The 26,562-nt window shown below is 42.2% G+C and overlaps 1 pseudogene; it reads left to right on the forward strand.

Moving 5' to 3' along the window:
- Positions 1 to 327: 327 nt before the first annotated feature.
- Positions 328 to 24,698, forward strand: LOC135673943 (DIS3-like exonuclease 2; annotated as a pseudogene).
- Positions 24,699 to 26,562: the final 1,864 nt, after the last annotated feature.

Here is a 26,562-nt window from a genome sequence, read left to right on the forward strand (position 1 = left end):
ATTGGTTGGCTAAGTCAAGCATATTGAATTATGTGTATTCATGATATATAAAACTCTTAATATAAATAATATATTAATTGTCTTATGATTTTTCAGGGTTCTTCCAAAACTTTCTAGTTCCTAAAATTACTGAATTATTTTATTTATTTATTTATTTATTTATATTCAGATAAAGAAAAAGATCGAGTCCTCTTCTCGAAGTTTTTATTTTAATTTATATAAGCAAAATAAAATATGAATTAATTAACGACGTTCAGTCAATGATCTGAATTAATTATCTCGACGTAGCTGCCAAGAGGCCGACGTAGCAGCGGCGCAGGCGACACCATGGCCTTCCTACCAGGTTGGCCTTCGCGCCTCCATCCTCTTCGTTCCATCTGCTCTCCTTCAAGATTTGACCAAAAAATCTGTTCTTTTTCTTTTGTCTGATGTTCTGCAGGGATCCCGAATAACCACCCTTTGCCGACTTCCTCTGTTCCTGTTGCTGTGGCAGCTCCTCGACGCAATTCGCAGATGAACTTTGCTCTTCATTGGCCAGAGCAGGCAGTCAAAGAGGCGATCGAGGTAAACCTGTTGTCTGCTACAATAGGAGATGAACTCCTGCGGTGGAAACCATACTGATCGAGTCTTTGATCTTGCAGAAAGGTCGTGCCATTAAAGCAACATTTCGCGTGAACGCATATGACCGGAAAGAGGTCAGTAACAAAGCTTGTTCTTTACTGTTCTTGCAGAATTCTTATTGGGTGTTTGTTTCTTGGCTGCTGCAGGCCTTCTGTACAGTCGACGGTCTCCCGGCGGACGTTCTCATTAATGGAGCTGATGCACAAAACAGAGCGGTATGTTCTTTCGGTATTTCTTTTCGGATCACATTTGCGCAGTGTGATGATTCCTTTACGTTATTATGTGTAGATAGAAAGTGATGTGGTTGCTGTAATGTTGGATCCTGTTGTGTACTGGACTGTTGGGCTGATGGCCCATATTAAGCCCATGTGGGTTTTATCAGCCCACAGCCCACACCCTCTCTTAACCTAACCATAATTAAGATTAGGGGGGTGTGGTGGCTGCGTTTTAGAGGCAGATTAAAGCTATAAAAAGGCAGCAACGAGGCAGATCTTTGGGGCCACGGGATTCCAAAGAGAAGAAGGAGATCAAGGCAGAAAAGGAAGAGAAAGAAAGGGAAGAAGACAAGGACAACGCAGAGAGACTGTTCACAATCATCTAGCAGTGTTCTCATCTCAGGTTAGATCAAATCTACAGTAAACTCTTGCTGTGATTACTTGGGGAGGTTTTAGATATTGTGGGCAGTGACGTGATCCTTGTATCCCAGTTATTCTCTTGTGGTTGTTGCTTGGGTTTTGGGCAAGAGATTGAGATTTGTATATTCATTATTCTCATAGTGGATTATCTCTAGTTTGCCCCGTGGTTTTTACCCTTCACATTGAAGGGGTTTTCCACGTATATCTTGGTGTTCTGTTTGATTGTGTTTCCATTTTATTCCGCTGCGTATTTTGGTCTTCTAGTATTTGTTCCTATACAAAGGTTATTCCTCTTTTTATCCCCATCAACTAGTATCAGAGCGGGGTTTTGGTGATTTAATTTTTGTATTTGAACATGGAAAGATTCAGTATGAGCAATGCTAAGCCAGTTGGTTCTCCTCTTGCAGGTCACTTCAAGTTGTGCTCAGAACAGAGTCCGTCAAGTGATGAGGAGAAGGAGAAAATGCAAAAGGTTCCTTATGCTTCAGCAGTTGGAAGTTTAATGTATGCAATGGTATGTACGAGGCCAGACATCGCATATGCAGTGGGTGTTACTAGCAGATTTCTTGCAAATCCAGGCAAAGAGCACTGGGCAGTAGTGAAGTGGATTTTTAGATATCTCAGAGGGAGCTCTAAGGTTTGTTTAAGCTTTGGAGGTGGACCACCTGTGTTGACAGGTTACACAGATGCAGATATGGCAAGAGATATAGATACGAGGAAGTCTACTTCAGGTTATGTACTTACTTTTGCAGGGGGAGCTGTGTCATGGCAATCCAGGTTACAAAGGTGTATTGCTCTCTCCACCACAGAAGCAGAATATATTGCTGCTACAGAGGTATGCAAAGAAATGTTATGGATGAAAGAATTCTTACAAGAATTGGGGCTGAAACAGGAAAATTATGTGGTGCATTGTGACAGCCAGAGTGCCATCCATTTGTGTAAGAACCCAATGTTTCATTCCAAGTCAAAGCATATAGATGTCAGATACCACTGGATTCGAAATGTATTTGAAGAGAAGCAGTTGCAGCTTCAGAAAATTCATACAGATGACAACGGAGCAGACATGTTAACGAAGACCTTACCAAAAGAAAGACAGGAGATATGCCGACAGTTGGTCGGCATGACTTCACATTGAGGAGTCATGAGACAGCCTCCCTTATGGGCTGAAGGGGGAGGTTGTTGGGCTGATGGCCCATATTCAGCCCATGTGGGCTTTATCAGCCCACAGCCCACACCCTCTCTTAACCTAACCCTAATTAAGATTAGGGGGGTGTGGTGGCTGCGTTTTAGAGGCAGATTAAAGCTATAAAAAGGCAGCAATGAGGCAGATCTTTGGGGCCACGGGATTCCAAAGAGAAGAAGGAGATCAAGGCAGAAAAGGAAGAGACAGAAAGGGAAGAAGACAAGGACAACGCAGAGAGACTGTTCACAATCATCTAGCAGTGTTCTCATCTCAGGTTAGATCAAATCTACAGTAAACTCTTGCTGTGATTACTTGGGGAGGTTTTAGATATTGTGGGCAGTGACGTGATCCTTGTATCCCAGTTATTCTCTTGTGGTTGTTGCTTGGGTTTTGGGCAAGAGATTGAGATTTGTATATTCATTATTCTCATAGTGGATTATCTCTAGTTTGCCCCGTGGTTTTTACCCTTCACATTGAAGGGGTTTTCCACGTATATCTTGGTGTTCTGTTTGATTGTGTTTCTATTTTATTCCGCTGCGTATTTTGGTCTTCTAGTATTTGTTCCTATACAAAGGTTATTCCTCTTTTTATCCCATCATGGACAAGTCCGATTCAACTAAGAACAGGGACCCCAAGCAGGGAGAAGCTGCAAGAGCTTTGGAGAGAATACGTGCTACGTTGAGTTGCAATCCATCGAAGCGACCAACTGGGAGAGTCTTGTCTATCATCAGAAGCTCTCCTCGTCGTGGAGTAGTGATCGGTCTTCTTGCTTTGAATCCATGGCTTCCCGAAGGAGAAGACAATGGAAGAGAGTTGGATTACGTACAGCTGATGCCAAATTGCCAATGATGGTAATCACTGTGGAAAGTCTTCCAGGTTGTGCAAAGAAAAGGCTCATCAATGGCGATGTGCTCGAATAGAGGAGTCGAAGGAAGGAAGTGTTTGCCCCAAAGCACAGGTTATCCGCATGTTGGGGCGAGCGGAGGAAATTGGGCCACAGATAAGTGCTGTATTGTTTGAGCATGCAATCAGAGCTGCAGACTTCTCTCCGGAGTCTTTGTCTTGTCTTCCAGAAGCACCATGGAAGATCCCTACGGAGGAATATGACACCAGAAAGGACCTTAGAAACACTTGCACCTTCACAATTGATCCTGCATCTGCTACCGACCTCGAAGTGTCCGCATCGCTGATGTTTCAAGGTTTGTTCTTCCAGACACAGCATTAGATAGAGAAGCCCGAATTCGATCCGCCAGTGTGTACACACCGCAGCACAAGCTGCCAATGTTGCCTCCAGTGTGTACCAGGTGAGGATAGGCTTGCCTTCTCCATCACTTGGGACATTGATGAGACCGGAAACATCACCGTGCGGTGGATCGGCCGATCGGTGATCCATTCATGCTGCAAGCTATCATACGGTGATGTGCAGGACATCATTGATGGATGATTTGAGGATGATGTTTCAGGGAAAACGGTACCTAAATTACATGGGCAGTTTGAGTTAAAGGATGTTGTTGATTCTCTTAGAAGCCTGCATGGGATCACCAAGAAGATGAGGGAGATCAGATTCAGAAATGGAGCATTTTGGATTGAGACTCCTAAGCTTATCTTCTTGTTGGATGAGAGTGGGAATCCATATGACAGCTTACTTGATGTGCGGGAGGAGTCAAGTTGTCTTGTTGAGGAGTTGATGCTGTTGGCAAATAGATCAGTTGCAGAGGTCATATCCAAGGCTTTCCCAGACTGTGCTCTACTTGGCAGGCATGCTGAGCCTATGTCGATGAAGCTCAAAGAGTTCCAAGAATTTTGTAGGAAACGTGGACACGAGTTGGATGCTTCGTCATCCTGCAAACTTCAGTTCGCACTACCCAAGATGAGAGAGAAACTGAAGAATGATCCTATGTTGCTTCAAATTCTTTTGGCACGTGCTGCAAGGACAATGCAATTAGCAGTCTATTTTGCACAGGAGATTTGAGAGGCAGAGAAGATGAGTGGGCTCATTATGGACGGTCAATCCCACTCTACACACATTTCACTTCTCCATTGAGAAGGTATGCTGACATTATTGTACATAGAACATTAGCTGTAGTGGTTAAAGCTGAAGAGGTTTATATGGAGAAAAGGTAGAGTAGTGGTGCATCTGATGCAGGTGATGGGATTGACAATAGATGTTTTACTGGTCTTTATTTTGATAAGGAGGCTATAGAATCTGAGGAAGGTAGAGAAGCATCGTTGTCTGCTGTGAGATATGGAGTTCCTGCATCTGAATTGGTATATGAAGTTGCTGCATATTGTAATGAAAGAAAAAGAGCTAGCAAGCATGCTGAGCAATCTGCAGAAAATGTTCATCTCTGGTCTTTGTTGAAGAATAAGAGGTAATCTTCTTCCTTTTTTTCTTTTTCAATTACGATTTTTTCTTTTTTTTATAAAGAATAAGTGATGAACACAAGTTCTAAAATATTCCATATGATATATCTAACTTTCAAAAATGAGATTGTATAATAGAGATAAAAAAAATCTGAAAAAAATAATTTTCTATATTATAAAATTAAATTGTGATAACATCGCTCATATATACTGTGATTATTCAAAAGATAGATTACTTATTACAGATTTAGAGAGAGAAATTGATCATATTATGATTAATTTGTTTCCGTAGATACAAAACAATGATCATACTTGATTGTTTTCGTTGACATTTTGGGTTAAGCATGAGAAGTTGATCCTTATGCTGTCATTATTATATGCAAGTGATGTTTTCTGAAGTTAGGGTTCTAACAGTAGGACCATATTTCATAACAGTCTACATATACAAATTTGCTGTAAGATCTTAGCACCTCATCTTGATATAAATTTACACTTTTACTTCTATATTAATCCCATGGATTCTTATTTTTTTCTCTCACAGATTGAGAGGAGGATATATTTTGATGAAGTTGAAGGATTGGCTGTTAAATGGATTGCAACTACTAGTATATTGGTTCTTAGTACACCAAACACGGAACCCTCGCAAAAAAGTCATCTTCCTAGGAGTTGTTGTGAGATTGAAGATATATGGTTGACGATGAGCCAATGCCGAATGGTTACCCCCGAAGATAAAAATAAATACATCACTATTGCTCCGAGTTCTTATAATACAGAAATTGTTGAATCTCGTATTTTGATGATGAAACTACTTGATATATGTTTATGATTTAATCTGCGTTTTGAGTGACGCAGGATGCTTCGATCAGGATGAGACAATTAAAGCAGGAAAATCATGTTGTGCCGAAGGATCATGTCAGAAGATTGGACGTCGGGCCGGTGGATCGGTCGACGTATCGACAGAAGGCTTCGGGCCGTGGACTCGGGCATCGGGCCAAGAAGAGCGGGTATTGTGCCAAGGATATCGGAGTTGCGGAGTCAACTGGCCGATTGGGCAATAGGCTGCACGAGAGGACGATGCGCCGAAGAATCGGACGAAGCGTCGAGGGACCAATGACATGTCGGACAACTTGGTTAATTGCTTAGGATTAATTGTCTCGATCGAAGTTTTGATTTGTTGTGCAGGATTAACTACGATGAGAGTAAGACAAGCAGCAGGAGTTGCGCCGGAGTCAAGATCATGATCACGTTGGGAGTTCGAGAGTTCGACGGAAGTTCGGACGGTCGTCGGAGGTTCAGAGAGAACAGATCCGAGAAGTCCAGAAGCTTGCCAAGCGAAGCTCGTCGGAACTCGCCAAGTGGATCGTCGCAAAGTCCAGGAGTATGCCGGATGTCCGCAGAAGGATCACCGAGGGTTATCGGTTGATCGACGGAAGTTGGCCGGAAACTCGCCGGAAGAAGCGATTGACGCATCGGAGCAAGCTGCAGAAGTTGTCTTAGAGATAATCGTAGTTAGCACGATGATTAAGCAGGAAAATGGGAGGTGATCCCATTAGCTTAATCTTGGGGCAATTGGGCCCCTGAAAAGATTCAAAATGGGTCGAATGGAGTGAACCATTCGGACCCTGATTGCACCAGGAGGTGCAACCGCCCCAGCCAGGAGGTGCAACCGCCTGGGCTGTGGGGTTGAGAGGTGCAACCGCCCCAGCCAGGAGGTGCAACCGCCTGGGCTGTGGGGCTGGGAGGTGCAACCGCCCCAGCCAGGAGGTGCAACCGCCAGGGCTGCACGGCTGGGAGGTGCAACCGCCCCAGCCAAGAGGTTGCACCGCCAGAGCTCAAGTTCCGAGCTCTGCCAGGCGATGCAACCACCAAGCTCAGTCTTCGAGCTTTGGCAGAGAGGTGCATCAGCCTGAGCTCAGTCTCGAGCTCTGCCAGGTGATGCATTCACCAAGCTCAGTCTTCGAGCTCTGGCAGAGAGGTGGATCAGCCTGAGCTCAGCTTGGAGCTCTGCCAGGTGATGCAACCACCGAGCTCTGTTTTGAGCTCTGCCAGGTGATGCAATCACCAAGCTCAGTCTTCGAGCTCTGCCAGGTGATGCAACCATCGAGCTCAGTCTTCGAGCTCTGGCAGAGAGGAGCAATCGGCAGAGCTCAGTCTTCGAGCTCTGCCAGGCGGTGCCACCTCTCCAGTCGAGAGGTGCAACCGCCTGATCCCAGAATTCTGGGATTTGATCGATTTGATTGTTTTGAGCTCGAATTTTGAATTGGGTTGGGGCCTATAAATACCCCACCCATTCAGCACTGAATTGAGCAAGAACAGACCCGAAATCTTGATCTTTTCAGTGGTTCTTAGAGCTCAAAACTGCTAGTTTTCCTCCTCCTTCTGTTCTTCAAGTTTGAGTTGAAAAGAAAGGAGAGAAAACATCTGTAAAGGTTGTCTCCTAAGCCTGTCAAAAGGAGAGAAATTGTAAGAGGGAAGTTTGGCCTTCGCCCATTGAAGGAAGGCACCTAGTTGACGTCGGCAACCTCATCGGTGGAGGAAGCCAAAAGTGGAGTAGGTCAAGGCTGACCGAACCACTCTAAATCTCTGGTTTGCGTTTATTTTCGAGCACTTTATCATTACTGCAAACCTCCCTCATCACTACTGCTCTCTGCGCTTTCACGAACAAGTTCTAAGTGCTGTTCTTCCAAATCTGCATTCAGACGTAAACTCGTATTTTCATACATTACAGTTTACGTTTACGTTTGATTCTGCAGAACTGTTTTCCGTGCTTTTACGAACGAGCTTCCTTGCAGTTTACGCTTACATTTTAATCCTATTAATAACTGCAATCTGTCCTCTACGACTTTACGAACGAGTTTCAACATTTAGACGTAAAACTGCATTCAAACGTAAATCGGCTTTCTTCGCTCAATCATCAGATTTCAGTTCACGTTTACGTCTTGGTTTCAACTGCATACTGCCTTCTGCGAGTATACAAACGAGTTTCAAAGTTTAGACGTAAATCTGCGTCTAACTGCGTTTAGACGTAAATCTGCGTTTAGACGTAAAACTGCGTTTAGACGTAAAACTGCGTTTAGACGTAAAACTGCGTTTAGACGTAAATCTGCGTTTAGACGTAAAACTGCGTTTAGACGTAAAACTGCGTTTAGACGTAAATCTGCGTTTAGACGTAAATCTGCATTTAGACGTAAATCTGAGTTTAGACGCAAAACTGCGCTTAGACGCAAAACTGCGCTTAGACGCAAAACTGCGCTTAAACGCAATCTGCGCTTAGACGCAAACTGCACTTAGATACAAACTGAGAATTTGCTTTTGCATCATAATAGTTTTTGAACGAACGCAGCTTTTGGTTTTTAAATTATTATAAGATTTCCGCTGCACTAATTCACCCCCCCCCCCTCTTAGTGCTCTTGATCCTAACAACAGAAAGCGATGTAACTGCGACTCCTCCTCTACGCTTTCATTTGGTGATCGGAGTTTTATCCATCGTTCCTATGACTATTCATGCTATTATTGAACATAATGGTCATGTAAATTTCGAAGCAAAACTGTATATTCAGTGATGATTTAGACAGTTTTATATTTCAATATTGTTTTGACATGTAAAACTTCATAAATATTATTGTTATTATTTATAAATTTTATATTATTAACTAATTTTAATAATAATTCTATTTTTTAAAAAATTAAATAAATTAATTATGAGAATATAGAGAACTTACATGTTACCCACCTGACAGGGATAATATTAGCACCCTCCAACTCATTCACTTGATAGGGATAATATTAGCACTCTCTAGCTCCCTCGACTACGTGAACTAACAAACAATAAAGGCATAGGAACTAATGATCATTAACGACAGTATGTCTCAACTTCTATAAATGATAGGGATAATATTGGCACCCTCCAACTCTCACCACTATATGGACTAATAGACAATGAAGGAATGAGAATCAATGATCGTTAATGACAACATGCCTCAGCTTCCCTAGGCATTAATGATTGACTGCAAATCGTTCTCATGAAAGCCTTCGTAGTTTAGAGTAAGGGGGGCCTTGGCTAAGGCATGATCAGATCGCTTAGTGCCTAAGTATAAAAGCCACGCCCCAAGCCAAGTAGGCAATAGCCTCTCTATTCTCTACTCTCTCATTTACATAGCTCATGTTGTTGTCTTCTTCCCCCTCTGCCTCTTGCTAACTTAAGCATCGAAGGGGTCAAGCAACGAAGTCTCCGACGTAGACCTGTTATGGAAGACTACCAGTGGCTAGGAGATGACACCATAGTAAGGGAGACCCCGTTCTTCTACTCGACCTCTCTGTCACAAGACTAGATCACCCCCAATGAACGATCCCCCCAACAGATCTCACTCATCAGTTCGCCACATCAGCACTCCACATTAAAAAAGAGAAATTATCAAAAGGCACTTAGCACTTTTGATAAATATCTAACCGGACCGACTCAGTAGTGGATGATATTTTTTTCAATAATTTATAAATGACTTCGATAATTTCATATGTAAATAATTTCTTATACTATGTTTTAAATATAACTAAAATACACACCAATAAAATAATCTAATAATTTATACATATTGTAATGGGAGAAAGAGTGTTATTTTTGTCAAAAGGAATCATATCATCAATTAACTAACTAGACCCTATTAGTCCATAAAATTAAAAAAAAATTCTCCTCCAAGGAAGGTTGGAGAAGAACAAAAATGCTCCATTGATAAGGTTGTGAGCTATAGAATTGTTTAACATTTTAACGGTTAAGAAGTTAAAAGTAAATTTTAAAATATTATAAATTAATATTTTATCTTTTAAATAAGATTAAATAGATTTAGAGAGATAAGGAGTTCTTAATTTTATTTATTAAAATATATTTTGAAAGATCTTAAATTGATATTTTATTATTTAAAATTAGATTAGATAGAATCATAAAGATTAAGAATTCTTATATTTCACATCTATAAATATCTGACATCTACTAGATAATTCAAATCTAAAGTATTCAAGCCAACAGAACTGAAGTATAAGAGTCTTTTAAAATCTGTAATTATTTTTTTAAAGAAGTTTAATATATTTTTTTCACGGTTTAATTTTGAGCTAATAGTACCTTTTTACTACTATTTGAGAATGGATTGTATTTACATGTGATCATTTTTTTTCTTTCATATTCACATATTCAAAAGATAAAACACCCACAGATTCAGCGAGTTAAAAAAATATCTTAAATTTATTATGAAACAAAACTGTCTTAAGAGAATAGGATTTGAGAATAAAGTTTCGCAGATTCAGATGGGAGGCTTTTGTGAGTGCATCAACTTGAGATAGCCTAGAATTCAACTTGGAGTGGAGATGAAGCTTGATGTATGTTGCTGTCTTCTATGATTACGTTGTCGTTACCATCCACAAAGCAAAAGCCAGACTTGCTTTGACATCTTAGCGAAAGAAGGATCCATCACAGTAAACAGTCGATGAATTAGGAATGCACTCAGCCGGGGGTGGATTTGAGGCATGGTGGGTGCTGCTGCTGCTTTTGTAGATCATGGTATCGAGTCCATTAAGGCTGCGATGGCTGCTACCTGCTGAACCAGCAAAAATGTCTTTATTAAGAGGAAGATTCATTGCTAAAACCATGTAGGAAGCTTGGAACACTTGCATGTTCGAGCAGTGGTGAGTTGGAAGAGGGGTTCTACTCAAGTATTAAACTTGAAGGAAGATCTGACTTGAATCTAGAGTGGTTGGATTATATGATCATTGTCTAATTTTAGACATATGATTGAATTTTGATTATTAATATATACCAGTACAAAAGAAGTTCGATTATTATAGGATTTCTTAGGAGATAAATTGATGGAAGGGATTTTCCTAATTGTTTATCCTAGACTCTCCACTTACGCTTATAAATAGATAGGATCTCACGACTCAATGTAGATATATGATATTATTAAAAGATGAACTAATTATTAAGAGATTATATATATTTCTCATCTCCCCTTTGCCTTTAATTCATTGCTAATAGTGATACGGGAAGGATATGAAGAGAGAAAAAAGTGAATCTAGCTTTTCTTACGTATCGATATCGTTGTAGATTTTGAATTCGATGATGGTGCACTTATAGATTAGATAAAAACTTTGTAAATGGTAATTAAAAGGTACGTATCGTACATTTGATCTATTGTTATGTGATTTTAATTTCCAGCATTAAAAATTTTCATATAATAGTAGTATAATCAAGATTTTTATGCTTATAATTAATATCAAAATCATATTTTAAAATCAAATACTTTAGATCATAGAAGTATTTAAGATCTATTTTTTATTTAGATATTTTATTAATACCCTTCGCTTACGAAAAGATGTTATTTAATTTCAATTTATGATTCTTAAATGATCTACTTATATTATCGATATGCTATTTTAATTAGTCAATTTTATCTCCCGCTTGCAAGCAATGTGAGATTGCTCATATTTAAGAGATGAACCACTGTCGATAATTTGTTGTCGATTATATATTGTTAAAGGAGGTGGTCTCCATCTTTCTGAAAGAGAACTAGAGAGAGAAAAAAAACAAAAAGATAATAATAAAATAACATATAACTACTAGATTCACAAAATATAGGCATCAATATACATCTTGCATGTTGATGAGAGAATAATATTATTTAAAAAAATATGGCATCACATCACCCACATGAAAAGAGCACAATTTATTAATCCATTTTTTATGATCTCTATTACAAAGTATTAGACCCTTTTTATAAGCCTAAATATCACAAAAGTGAAAAAAAAATTAGAGCTAAAAAAGTATAATTAAATCAAACTAAATAAATTATTTGTTCTTTCCTTATTCGAAGAAGATAACATTTTAAATTTATCTTAAAAATAATCTTCGATGATAGGCTTCCATTTATGTACAAATAACAATAGGTAATATCTTCCAACAGTATTTGTAATCTTTATATACAATCATAATTTAATTTCTTGTTCTTTTCTTTCTTTGTAATTTAGAAACTACATTAGAATTATTTCACATGTTGTAACGTGGCAACTTGTGATCTTTGAGAAATAACTTTTTAACTAATCAAATTTATTCAAATAAGATATAAACTAATTTGGTTTTACATTATACCTTTGAGGTTGATCAAATACCTGAGGTGATCTTTGAGCTAACGTTGCCAAGTTGGCGAGACTCCCCCTATCAATGGGTACTAATTCCAAGAGACATAGTTATGCAAGTGACGAAAGCTATAGTCATAAGCTTCTTAATTAATTAATTAACTTTTTATTTCTAATGAAAATACCCTTATTTATTTTCTAAATATCTTATCAAGAATTTTAATTAAAAAAATAATATTTCTCTATATTAATACCTTTAAATAAGGTGTAGTTTTATTTTTTTAATTAATACGAAATCAAAGGTAGAAATTAAAATCTCAAAAAAAATTTCAAGTCTTCCTCTTCTCCTATTTAGATAGATGGTTGGAATTATCCTCTTCTCATCTATCTTAAGTGATCAAAGACTATGCCACGACGATGAGACTTCTTGGGGCATTGTTTGGGCCTCTCATTGGGCCCAACATAGTCCTTACATGGGCCTTGCTGGCCCCTAATTGGGTTGGCCCAAATCCAAACCCAATTACGTGCTAACTACAAAATCTAAGACATAATCTGAGTTAAACAAGTCCGTAAGTCTATTCTTCCGACGAGCTTCCGACGATCTTCCAACGAACTTCCGACAATCTTTCGGCAGTGTTCCGGTGGACTCCCGGCAAGCTCCTGGACTTCACGATGATCTTCTTGGTGAGTTCCGATGAGCTTCTCTAGCAAGCTCCAAGACTTCTCGGCTAGTTCCACCAGAACTTCCAACGAACTCTCGAACTCCCAACGAAGTCACGTCCTTGACTTCGGGACTTCATTTTGCTTTATGCCTTGCTATCGTAGTTAATCCTGCATATGTAAAAATATATTTCGATCTAGACAATTAATACTAAGCATTAATCATGTTGTCCGATATGTCATTGTGTTGAATCTCGTATTTTGATGATGAAACTACTTGATATATGTTTATGATTTAATCTGTGTTTTGAGTGACGCAGGATGCTTCGATCAGGATGAGACAATTAAAGCAGGAAAATCATGTTGTGCCGGAAGAACATGTCAGAAGATTGGACGTCGGGCCGGTAGATCGGTCGACGTATCGACAGAAGGCTCCGGGCAGTGGACTCGGGCATCGGGCCAAGAAGAGCGGTTATTGTGCCAAGGATATCGGAGTTGCGGAGTCAACTGGCCGATTGGGCAATAGGCCGCAGGAGAGGACGATGCGCCGAAGAATCAGACGAAGCGTCGAGGGACCAATGACATGCCGGACAACTTGGTTAATTGCTTAGGATTAATTGTCTCGATCGAAGTTTTGCTTTAATTGTGCAGGCTTAACTATGATAACGATGAAGACATAAAGCGAAACAAAGTGTCGGAGTCAAGTGCGAAGGATTTGTTGCAAGTTCGAGAGTTCGACGGAAGTCCGAAGGTTCATCGGGAATGCTATTGGAACTAGCCGAGAATGAGTTGGGAGCTTGCCGAAGGATTTTCAGAAGCTCGCCGGAAGGTTCGTTGGAAGTTCGCGGAGCTCGCCGAGAAAGATCGGAGCTTGCCGAAGAAGCTCATTGGAACTCGCTAAGATCAAATCGTGAAGTCTAGGAGCTTGCCGGGAGTCCACAGAATGGTTTTCGAGAGTTCATCGGAAGACCGCCGGAAGTTTGCCGAAAGCTCGCCAGAAGAAGTCTTGACTTGCGGACTTTGTAATAGCTTAGAAAATATCTTTAAAATCATAGTTAGCACATTAATTAGGGTTAGGATTAGGTGTTAATCCTATAACCCAAGTAGGGGCAAATTAGGCCCAAGTTCGGACTGGTTTGGACCAAGTTTGGAGCCAAACCAAGTGAGCTGAAATAGTGAAAGAGGTGGCACCGCCAGGGTTGGAGGTGGCACCGCCCAGGAGAGGATCTCCCAGCGAAGCTGGGCGGTGCAACCGCCCCAGCCAGGAGGTGGCACCGCTTGAGCTTAGTCTTCGAGCTAGACTGGGCGGTGCAACCTCCCTGACAGAGAGGTGGCACCGCCTGAGCTCGGTCTTCGAGCTCTGGCAGAGAGGTGCAACCGCCTCAGTCAAGAGGTGGCACCGCTTGGGGCTCAGTCTCCGAGCCAGACTCAGGTGGTGCAACCACCCCTGACAGAGAGGTGCAACCACTTAGGCTCAGTCTTCGAGCTCTGCCAAGCGGTGTAACCGCTCTAGTCAGGAGGTGCAACCGCCTGATCCCGGAATTCCGGGATTTGATCATTTTGAGCTCCAAATTTGAATTGGGTTGGGGTCTATAAATACCCCACCCATTCAGCACTGAAAAGATACAGACCTACACCGAATTCTTGATCTTTTCTGTGATTCTAAGAGCTCAAATTTGTGTAAAGTCCGAAAGTTCTCCTCTTTCTGTTCTTCAAGTTTTGAGTTGTAAAGAGAGGAGAGAAAGGTCCTGTAAGGGTTGTCTCCTGAGCCCATCAAAAGGAGTGAATTTGTAAAAGGGCAGTTGGCCTTCGCCTATTGAAGGAAGGCCTCTAGTTGACGTCGGTGACCTCATCGGTGGAGTAGGTCAAGACTGACCGAACCACTCTAAATCTCTGGTTTGCGTTTATTTTGAGCACTTTATCATTACTGCAAACCTCCTACATAGCTACTGCTCTCTGCGCCTTTACGAACAAGTTTCTAAGTGCTGATCTTTCCGAATCTGCATTCAGACATAAATCGGTGTTTTCATACATTACAGTTTACGTTTACGTTTTGATTCTGCAAAACTGTCTTCTGCGCTTTTACGAACAAGTTTCTAAGTGCTGATCTTTCCAAATCTGTATTCAGACGTAAATCGGTGTTTTCATACATTACAGTTTACGTTTACGTTTTGATTCTGCAAAACTGTCTTCTGCGCTTTTATGAACGAAGTTTCTAAGTTCAGATCCCTTTAAAACTGCGTTTAGACGTAAACTGTGCAAACTGTGTTTAGACGTAAAACTGTGTTTTAGACGTAAACTACTTTTAAACGCAAAACTACGTTTAGACGTAAAACTGCGTTTAGACGCAAACTGCGTTTAGACGTAAAACTACGTTTAGACGTAAAACTATGTTTAGACGTAAAACTGTGTTTAGACGCAAACTGCACTGCGCTTAGACTCAATCTGATCTTAGACGCAAACTGCGCTTAGACGCAAACTGCGCTTAGACGCAATCTGCATTTAGACGCAAACTACATTTAGACGCAAACTGTATAAACTGCGCTTAGACGCAAACTGTGTTTAGACGTAAACTGCACTTAATCATAAGTATTCTTAGAATCGACTTTTGCATCAAAATAGTTTTATCAAACGAACGCAGCTTTCGTTTTTAATCGCTGAAAGATTTCCGCTGCACTAATTCACCCCCCCCCCCTCTTAGTGCTCTCGATCCTAACACATTGGTCCCTCGACGTTTTGTCTGATTCTTCGGCGCATCGGCCTCTCTTGCGGCCTATTGCCCAATCGTCCAATTGATTCTGCAACTCCGATATCTTTGGCACAATATCCACTCTTCTTGGTCCGATGCCCGAATCCATGGCCCAAAGCCTTCTGTCGATACGTCGACCGATCCTCCAGCTCGATGTCTAATCTTCTGACATGTTTTCCTCTAACTTAACATGATTCTTCCTGCCTTGATTGTCTCATCCTGATCGAAGCATCCTGCTTCACTCAAAATGCAGATTAAAACATAAACACTTATCGATTGGTTTCATTATCAAAATTCAAGATTCAATAATTATTGCTTCTTAAGAACATACATAAGATTAATCTTATTTAGTGTACAAGCATTAGATTTATATCTAACATTTTATTGTATTTTCATAAAAAATACAATTGTCATTATCATTTTTAAAATTACTACCATGATCCCAATATTTTTTTATTTTTATTTTTACCAACTAATTAAAAAACAACTCATGAAATGCATCTTGTAATTTTGAAAAAAAATAAAGGGATTTTGGTTACCTCATCGTCGAAAGCCATTAAGGCATAGTTTGCCACCTCGCCTTTGTTGGATTTTTCTTCATCTTCAGATGAACTTGATTCATCCCAAGCCATCTTGAGTGTTTTCTTCTTTTTTTATAGCTTTTTCTTTTTAGGTTCATTTTTGTTCTTCGATTCTTGTTTTAAGAATTTTTTAAGCTTTATAATCAAGAGTTCAAAGTAATCATCACTTAAGTTTTCGCTCGAGTGGTCTTCATTTGTTCTAAGTGTCAAATCCTTCCTGTCCTTTGGAAGGTTGTTCTCAAGCTCTTCATGAGCCATACAACTCATTTCATAGGTCATTAAAGACCCAATAAGTTCTTCAAGTGAAAAATGGTTCAAGTCTTTGATTCTTGTATTGCCGTTATTTTCAAATCCCAATTTTTAGAAAGTGTTTGTAAAACTTTATTAACAAGTTTAAAATTTGAAAAACATTTGCCAAGAGCTTTTAAACTATTGACGACATCCGTAAAAGGGGTGTATATGTCAATAATAGTTTCGCTTGACTTCATACGAAACAACTTAAAATCATGCATCAAAAGATTAACTTTAGAATCTTTTACCCTACTTGTGTCTTCTGTGTGATTTTGAGTATATGCCAAACATCAAAAGTCATTTCGCAAATAGAAACTCGATTGAATTTAGTTTTATTTAAAGTGCAAAACAAGGCATTCATAGCTTTGGCATTTAAAGGGAAGTCTTCTTCTCCAACTCATTCCAATCATTCATTGGAAGAGAAGACATTTCAAATCCATTTTTAGCAATATTCCATAAATCAAGGTTCAAGGAAAGCAAAAAAACTCTCATTCGAGTTTTTCAATAAGTGTAGTTCGTCTCATTGAACATGAGAGGACGAACGATACAAAAGCTCTCTTGAAAGCAAAAAAGAGTCATTTCTCTTAGGTGTTAAACAAACGAGAAAAACATGGCTCTAACAAACTGTTAGGATCGAGTTGGCACTAAGAGGAGGGAGTGAATTAGTACAATGGATAAAAACGTCATCGGTTCAAAAACTTTATATGATAAAAGCTCGTATCGGAAATGTATAACATTGAAAGCACATGGAAGCATAGTGAAAGCAAGAATTCAGTTTGCAATAAAGGTAAATAGTAAGAAGTAAATGCAAACCAGATTTTTATAGTGGTTCGATCATCGTGACCTACATCCACTCCGCCGATTCCACTTCCGGCGAGGCTACCGGCATCCACTAACGATCTTCTTTCAACGAGGGAAGATCAACTACCCTTTTACACTCGATTTTCCTTTTGACAAGTTCAGGAGAGAACCTTTACACCCCACTTACTCCTATCTTAAACCACACTAATACTTAGAGCTTGAGAGGAGTTCCTATAAGATTACAATGGCATTTTTCTACTTTTGTGCTCTTAATTCTTATGTATGTTAACCAGGGATGAGAGGGGTATTTATAGGCCTCAAGTGGATTCAAACTTGGAGCCTAAAAGTGTCTCATCCTCGGTTTTCAAGGTAATAGTGGTACCACCGCATGTGTTGGGCGGTACCACCACCTGTAGCGCTAACACTGGACCACTTGACAGTCTCTCAAAGACTATGTCTAGGCGGTACCACCAACTGACATACTTTTGGAGACTGTGCCACTGATGGTGCTGTCTATTGGGTCACTGTTTGGGTCTTTCACTTGGCCCAACATAGCCTAACCTTGGGCTCAATTGGCCTCTAGTTGAGTTGGCCCAATTCCAACCCAATTATGCCTAAAACCTACTTCGATCTAGACAATTATTACAAAGCTTGAATCAAATGTTGTCCGGCATATCATTGGTTCATCGACGCTTCGTCTTATTCTTCGGTGCATCATCCTCTCTTGTGGCCTATTGCCCAATCGGCCAGTTGACCTCCACAACTCTGATTTCCTTAACACAATTTCCACTCTTCTTAGCCCGATGCCTGAACTAATGGCCCAAAGCTTTCTACCGATACGTCGACTGATCCTCCGGCTTGACGTCCAATCTTCTAACATGTTCCACTCTGACCAAATATGATTCTTCCTGCTTTAATTGCCTCTCCTTGATCGAAGCTTCCTGCATCACTCAAAACACGGATCAAATAAACACTATCAATTGGTTTCATCATCAAAATATGAGATTCAACAAGATGGAGATCCAATACCCAATATGGCATGATCCATTAAGGTTAAGTTGACATAAGGCCTCTATAAATAGGAGGTAACCAAAGGGCCATGGGCTAGGTTTTTTGGCTACCACCTCCTATACTCCTCTCCCCTTCTCTTCTTGAGCTAGCAACCCCTATTTAGGGCATGTGGATAGCAAGAAGGGCAGCCCCTTCTTGATTGTGTGATGCATGCAAAGAAGAGATTTGGGTAGTGATTTCAAGAGTGTCTTTAGGAATTCAAGGATATACGATCTCCCTAGGTAACACAATCTCTCTTGTATACGTAGTTTTTTAGTTTCCCAGGTTTTTGCACACTAATTTTTGCACGCCGATGAAACCTTATTTTCTATGGGAAATTCTAGGATTTTGTTTTCTATTCTTCTGCTATACATGTGATGTCACCTCTAGATCTTCCAACAGTGGTATCGGAGCCAAGTTGCTCATACAAAAGATTAGTTTTTAAACTATGTTGTATTGAATCATGTAGAATTATTTTGCATGATTGTTGTGATTTTTTTTATCATAGTTTTTAAATATGTGCTACACCTTTTCTCGTTGTTAAGAGGTATTTTAGAGAGGACTTTTGATGTCAAATTTGTTGACACAAAAGGGGAAGAAATTGTAGCAACTATTACTACCATTTAGATTGGCCGAAGGCTGCTTATAGCCTTGACCGAGAGCTCCACTTTGCTGCTCTCGGCTTAGCCAAAAGCTACAACGCCGAGAGCTACAAGGAGCTCTCGACCATGGGGGTTGAGATCATATATCCATGAATCCCTAGATCTCTAGGAGAGGGTGAAGGAGGTCAAGTGTCCTCCTCTTTAACGGTGATCCACACAGTAGGGTTGCGACGATGCTTCTCGAATCTCCAGGCCTGTTATCTAAGGAGGAGAAGGGGAGGAGAATAGGAGATATAATCCAAAAAGGCACTGGCCTATGAACCATTGGTTCCCTCCTATTTATAGAGGTCTCCTATCAACAAAACCCTAATGGATCCTACCATATTAGGTATTGGATCTCTATCCAACTACCCAAGCCTCTTAGATTAGTGGATCTCTATACAATAATCTCTCATTGACTCTTATTGGATCTCATCCATAGGATCCAATAATTCAGGGGCCTACTAGATATCCAATAAGATAGGGGCTTCAACGGATATCTCATATTCGAACCTCTACTCATCACAACGCCTACCATATATGTGTAACCCTCTAGGCCTAATATCGAGCTGGTCGTAAGTCAAACCTATCAGAACTCCTTCTAGCTTACTGAATTATTATCTCCATAATAATTCACTTGACTCATCAACTACGGACGTACTAGGCCACTACACCGTAGTCCCCAAACGATACAGGGGAATTCTGTTAGGATCGAGAGCACTAAGAGGGGCGGGGGGTGAATTAGTGCAGCGGAAATCTTACAGCAATTTAAAAGCTAAAGCTGCGTTCGTCCGATAAAAAATGATTTCGATATAAAAGCAGAATCACAGTGCAGTTTGCGTCTAAGCGCAGTTTTGCGTCTAAGCGCAGTTTGCGTCTAAACACAGTTTGCGTCTAAGCGCAGTTTGCGTCTAAGCACAGTTTGCGTCTAAGAGCAGTTTGCGTCTAAACTCAGTTTTACGTCCAAACGCAGTTTTACGTCAAAACGTAGTTTTACGTCTAAACGCAGTTTTACGTCTAAACGCAGTTTTGCGTCTAAACGCAGTTTTACGTCTAAACACAGTTTTACGTCTAAACGCAGTTTTGCGTCTAAACGCAGTTTTACGTCTAAACGTAATTTTACGTCTAAATGTAGTTTTGCGTCTAAAAGCAGTTTTGAACCTTGAAAAGCGTTTTACGTAGAAATCAATTTGCAGTTATAAATGGAATCCGAATGTAAGCGTAAACTGCAGTGTGAAGATCGTACGAAAACACGATTTACGTTTGAATGCAGATTCTGAAAGATCAGAGCTTAGAAACTCGTTCGTAAAGGCGCAGAGGGCAGTAGCAATGTAGGAGGTTTGCAGTAATGATAAAGTGCTCAAGGTAAAAGCAAACCAGAGATTTAGAGTGGTTCGGTCAGTCTTGACCTACTCCACTTTTGGCTTCCTCCTCCGACGAGGTCACCGACGTCAACTAGCTGCCTTCCTTCAATGGGCGAAGGCTAACTGCCCTTTTACAGTTTCTCTCCTTTTGACAGGCTCAGGAGACAACCTTTACAGATCCTTTCTCTCCTCTCTTTACAACTCAAGACTTGAAGAACAGAAGGAGGAGAACTTTAGGACTTTACACAAATTTGAGCTCTTAGAATCACTGAAAAGATCAAGAATTCGGTGTGGATCTCTATCTTTTCAGTGTTGAATGGGTGGGGTATTTATAGGCCCCAACCCAATTCAAATTTGGAGCTCAAAACGATCAAATCCCGGAATTCCGGGATCAGGCGGTTGCACCTCTTGACTGGAGAGGTGGCACCGCCTGGCAGAGCTCGAAGACTGAGCTCAGGCGATCGCACCTCTCTGCCAGAGCTCGAAGACTGAGCTCAGTGGTTGCATCGCCTGGCAGAGCTCGAAGTCTGAGCTCGGTGGTTGCATCGCCTGGCAGAGCTCGAAGTCTGAGCTCGGTGGTTGCATCACCTGGCAGAGCTCGAAACTGAGCTCAGGCTGATGCACCTCTCTGCCAGAGGTGGTTGCACCTCTCTGCCAGAGCTCGAAGACCGAGCTCAGGCGATGCATCTCCTGTCCAAAGAGGTTGCACCTCTCTGCCAGAGCTCGAAGACCGAGCTCGGTGGTTGCACCTCTTGGCAGAGCTCGAAACTTGAGCTCTGGCGGTGCTACCTCTTGACAGAGGAGGTTGCACCGCCCAGTCTCGCTTGGAGACTGAGCCCTGGGCGGTTGCACCTCTTGGCTGGGGCGGTTGCACCGCCCAGTCCCGCTGGAAGACATGGCCTGGGCGGTTGCACCGCCTGGTTGGGGCGGTTGCACCGCCCAGTCCCGCAGCCCAGGCGGTTGCACCTCCTGGCCTAGGCGGTTGCACCGCCTGGTGCAATCAGGGTCCGAATGGTTCGCTCCATTCGGCCCAATTTGAATCTTTTCAGGGGCCCAATTGCCCCAAGATTAAGCTAATGGGATCACCTCCCATTTTCAAGCTTAATCATCGTGCTAACTACGATTAACTCTAAGACAACTTCTGCAGCTTTGCTCCGATGCGTCAATCGCTTCTTCCGGCGAACTTCCGTCGATCATCCGATAAACCCTCGGTGATCCTTCTGCGGACATCCGGCATACTCCTGGACTTTGCGACGATCCACTTGGCGAGTTCCGACGAGCTTCGCTTGGCAAGCTTCTGGACTTCTCGGATCTGTTCTCGCTGAACCTCCGACGACCGTCCGAACTTCCGTCGAACTCTCGAACTCCCAACGTGATCATGATCTTGACTCCGGCGCAACACCTGCTGCTTGTCTTACTCTCATCGTAGTTAATCCTGCACAACAAAACAAAACTTCGATCGAGACAATTAATCCTAAGCAATTAACCAAGTTGTCCGACATGTCATTGGTCTCTCGACGCTTCGTCCGATTCTTCGGCACATCGTCCTCTCCTGCAGCCTATTGCCCAATCGGCCAGTTGACTCCGCAACTCCGATATCCTTGGCACAATACCCGCTCTTCTTGGCCGAATGCCCGAGTCCACGGCCCAAAGCCTTCTGTCGATACGTCGACCGATCCACCGGCCCGACTTCCAATCTTCTGACATGTTCCTTCGGCACAACATGATTTTCCTGCTTTAATTGTCTCATCCTGATCGAAGCATCCTGCGTCACTCAAAACGCAGATTAAATCATAAACATATATCAAGTAGTTTCATCATCAAAATACGAGATTCAACAAATTCAATCCATTGGACTTGTCTGTCCTCAATTGTCGTATATCTATAATCCCTCATCCATCTAATATCCTAGATACCGTATACCGGGCATGGTGTTGTTAAGCCCATATGGTTTTTACTCAAGTCTCACTCTAATCGGATTCTCCCCAAGAACTCTTTCTCTCTCAATCTGAATAACCCTAGCTAGGGATTTGTCTGAGCAAGAACACATGAGATATTCCTCTCATGACATTGAGAGTGGATGACCCTCTATCAATACTTAATAGTCCTTGTAAGATTGGCTACCACTCCCGATGATCGGCTGTGCTAGATCTGAAACCTCTAGACCTATAAGTTTGATATCAAAGTGATAAGACCTTAAAGTTTTATCGTCGCTCTGATACCAATTAATAAAACCCTATGGTCTTATCGTGAAAGAAAGGGGAGAAAAGGGAATGATAATGATCGCTTCGAGGGGATCGACCTCTTTGATCGCTTCGAGGGGATTGGCCCTCGTTGATCACTTTGAGAGGATCGACCCTCCTTGATCACTTTGAAGGGATCGACCTCCTAGGGTTTGACCACAGAGTGGAATAACATTTCATTGATTGATTCCAAAAGAAAGGGTTACATCACTATTTATAGAGTTCCACCTAGAATCCACCAGGACTTGGACCCTTAATAATAAATAAATATTAAATAAACCTCTACTTGACTCTAACTGAACTAAATAGACTCAATAAACAACTGAACTAAATAGACTCAATAAATATTATTCAAAAGCTCAGAAAAAGGGTCCTTATAGTTTCTCCCTCTTCAAATCAGCCTTGTCCTCAAGGCTGAGCAACATCAATCTCGGGGAGCTTCTCTTTCAGCACTTTAGTCATAGACTATCTGCAACGCATCACAACCCATTGATCAAATAAGTATAGTCTCCACTTTTTGATAGTGTAAGCAAATAGTCGGTCTTTCAGTATAGTAACCGTTGCAAGAAACTTCTGACCCTATATAATCAATTTTATCTTTGAACCTTTGCTATCACAAGTGAAAATCCGTCCATCAACGATCTTTACTTTGAATCTGTTATAGTCTTCAATGTGGTGGGCCAATCGGTCAACAGTCTCACTAACCATAAAATTGTTAGTGCTACCAGTCTCAATCAAAACTATAATAGGCTGATGTTCCAGAGTTCCACCAACTTCCATAGTTTACGGGTTAGAGTAGCTGGTTAATGCATATATTGTATGTATGGTAGGTCCAATATCTTCATTAGAATTTATACCTTCATGATCGGAGTCCACATTCCTCTCCAATTGGTTCCTCTCCACATTTTTATTTGCATCGGTGCACCTTACTCCACTTTTCATCGTAATGCCAGCACAAACCCTTCGCTGATCTTTCTTTAAGTTCTTCTTGGGTTAGTCTGCAAGTGATAGGATTTTGATTGGGAGTAGATAGGGTGTGCTGCTTGCTGATCACCTGTTTATTGACACCTCTATTTTGATGATATTCCATGCTGAGTTTTTCCTTATGCAGGCATGCAAATGAAATCGCAGCTATCATGGTGCGGGGTTGACGAGCCTTAACTTCATACTAAATCTCCAGATTAAGCCCTTCAATAAATGTATCTAGATGCTGTCGTTTCGACCAATCTCTTGTTTGATTTAACAATCTTTCAAACCTACTCTGATATTCCAACACTGTAGAAGTTTAACGAATTTTAGCGAGCTGGCTATCAACATTCTCATATTCGGATGGGCCAAATCGAACAAGAAGGCTACTTTTGAACTTCTCCCATGAAGGAATTCTGTAGAGAGTTTCATACCAATCGTACCATTGGAGTGCATCTCCCTCGAGCTGGATTGAGGTCACTTTTACCTTATATTCTTCTAGGGTTCTATAAAAAAGAAAAAAAAATTCTGCCTTAGAGATCCAACTAGTCAGATCCTCATATTCCCATCGTGGAAATTCTACCCTAATGCGTGGGTAGTGTGTGTCACCATCCTGGGGCCCTTTTCCTATATCTCCCAATCTGTTCAACATAGAACTTGAGCTCCCCATCTTGTTGAAATTTACTAAGGCTCTCTAGTAGGCTCTTTTTGAAATCATTAAGTGTTTCTTGCATTCGGTTCTCAATTCTGATTTCCAATGCTTCCATTTGTGCTTTCACTGAGTTATCGGTGACCATTATGTAAGACTGCAAATATATAATCTGAACTCCTGTTTTTGGTGTCGGTCAAGGGCATCAATCACTGTAGCTGCAAAGCTGCCGAGGAGGAAGAGGTGTTGCCCTATGTTTCTGTCGCTGCGTGAGATGAGAGCGTCGAGGGCTAGAAGGCGATAACTATAACGGAGGTAAAGCAAGGGAGAGGCAGCGTTGAAGTGTCCGGGGTTGAGGTTGCAGTGGAGAATAGGAATCCACGGTGGCACTGCAGAACAAGGGCAATCAGTGATTTGCCCTGTTTCTGTCACCAGAGCAAGGGGGAGGCTGCGAGGATCACGATTGGGTGGCGAGCAGCGTCATCACTGTGGTGCAGTTGGAAATAAGGGCAGCAAGGTGAGTTGCTTGTGCTTGCTCTGTTTCGGTTACAAAAGATGCAGAGCAAGGGGGAGCGACGATTGGGAGGTGAGCGACGGGCGTCGCACGGTGGCTGGCAATGGTGGTGGGTTGGCTGAGTGGCGACATTGCTCGAGGGGAAGAGGAATGCTGGAGGAGGCGCGCCTAGTGGAGGCGCGGTTGCGATCGATGAGGGGCTGCGGCAACAGAGGAAGCTCTGTTTCTGCAACCGCTGCAAGGAGGGGTTGCGACAACCGATAGCTACGGCTGCAACCCAGGGGGGGGGTGTGGCACGATGGCAGACTAGGGCAGCGTCATCGACGGTAGAAGCGGCGATGGGGTGGTCTGCTGGCTGGGATCGATGAGGGGTTGCGGCAACAGAGGAAGCTTTATTTCTGCAATCGCTGCAAGGAGGGGCTGCGGCAACCGGCGGCTGCGGTTGTGACCCAAGGGGGGGTGGGGGGGGCGGCACGATGGTGGACTAGGGTAGCGTCGCCGACGGTATAAGCGGCGATGGGGTGATCCGCTGGCTGGGAAACGGTGCCGGCAATCCTTCTCGCTCGAGTGAGATGGGGAAGTGAGGAGGAGAGGTTGCTGGCCGGGTGGGGGCAGCGGCGGTGGCGGTGGCTGGGCTACAGCGGTGGCAGTGGTGGTCCCTCGGCCGGGAAGCAGTGGCGGCGGGTGGGCTGGCCGGAAGCAAGGGTTCGGCAGGGGAAGCAGGGGTGGCTGCGGCTTCTTCTTCTTCTTCTTTCATTTTTTTTTTTTTTTTTTTTTTCTGGAAGATGAAGATAACAGCAACAAGGGGGCAGCGGTAGTGGTGACAGCTACTGCCTGGGCAGTAGCGATGGCGGTGGAGAAGGGGCAACGATGGTCGCTGACCAAGACATAGAGGTTCCTTCTCAATTGAGAAGGATCAACATTCGTGGCTGCCGGCTTCACCCTTCGTCACACAAATTTTTTTTTTTTTTTTTGATAGCTACGGCAACACTACAGTAAGAACGCCAAGGATCACCGCTCTGATACCAAATGGTAAGACCCTAAAGTCTTATCGTTGAAGAAAGGGGAGAAATGGGGATGCTCTGATGCCAAATGATATGACCCTAAGGTCATATCGTGAAAGAAAGGCGAGAAAAGGGAATGCTCTAATACCAATTGATAAGACCCTAAAGTCTTATCGTCACTCTGATACCAAATGATAAGATCCTAAAGTCTTATCGTAAAAGAAATGAAAGAAATGATAATGCTCTAATACCAATTGATAAGACTCTAAAGTCTTATCGTAAAAGAAATGAAAGAAATGATAAGGCTCTGATACCAAATAATAAGACCCTAAAGTTTTATCGTAAAAGAAATAAAAGAAATGATAAGACTCTGATACCAAATGATAAGACCATAAAGTCTTATCGTCGCTCTGATACCAATTGATAAGACCCTGTTGAATCTCGGATTTTGATGATGAAGTCAATTGTCATTTGTTGTCTAACCTATATGTTGAGATAAGTGTGCAGGATTAACTACGATGAAAGTAAGACATGCAGCAGGAGTTGCACCGGAGTCATGACAATGATCACGTTGGGAGTTCGAGAGCTCGACGGAAGTTCGGACAATCGTCAGAGGTTCTGCGGGAACAAATCCGAGAAGTCCATAAGCTTGCCAAAGAAGCTCGTCGGAACTCGCCAAGTGAATCGTCGCAAGTCCAGGAGTTTGTCGGAAGTCCGCAGGAGAATCACCGAGGGTTCATCGGATGATCGATGGAAGTTCGCCGGAAACTCATCGGAAGAAGCGATTGACGCACCGGAGCAAGCTGTAGAAATTGTCTTAGGATTTATCGTAATTAGCACAATGATTAAGTTGGTAATGGGAGGTGATCCCATTAGCTTAATCTTGGGGCAATTGGGCCCCTGAAAAACTCAAATTGGGCCGAATGGATCTACCCATTCGGACCCTGATTGCTGTGGGAGTTGCAACCGCCCAAGCCAGGAGGTAGCACCGCCTGGGCTAAGTCTCCCAGGGAGACTGGGCGGTGCAACCACCCCAGCCAGGAGGTGCAACCGCCTGGGCTCAGTCTCCAAGCGAGATTGGGCGGTGCAACCTCTCCTGACAGGAGGTAGCACCGCCTGAGCTC

Source organism: Musa acuminata, chromosome BXJ1-5 (assembly GCF_036884655.1).
Source record: "Musa acuminata AAA Group cultivar baxijiao chromosome BXJ1-5, Cavendish_Baxijiao_AAA, whole genome shotgun sequence".
In the NCBI taxonomy this organism is placed as follows: domain Eukaryota; kingdom Viridiplantae; phylum Streptophyta; class Magnoliopsida; order Zingiberales; family Musaceae; genus Musa; species Musa acuminata.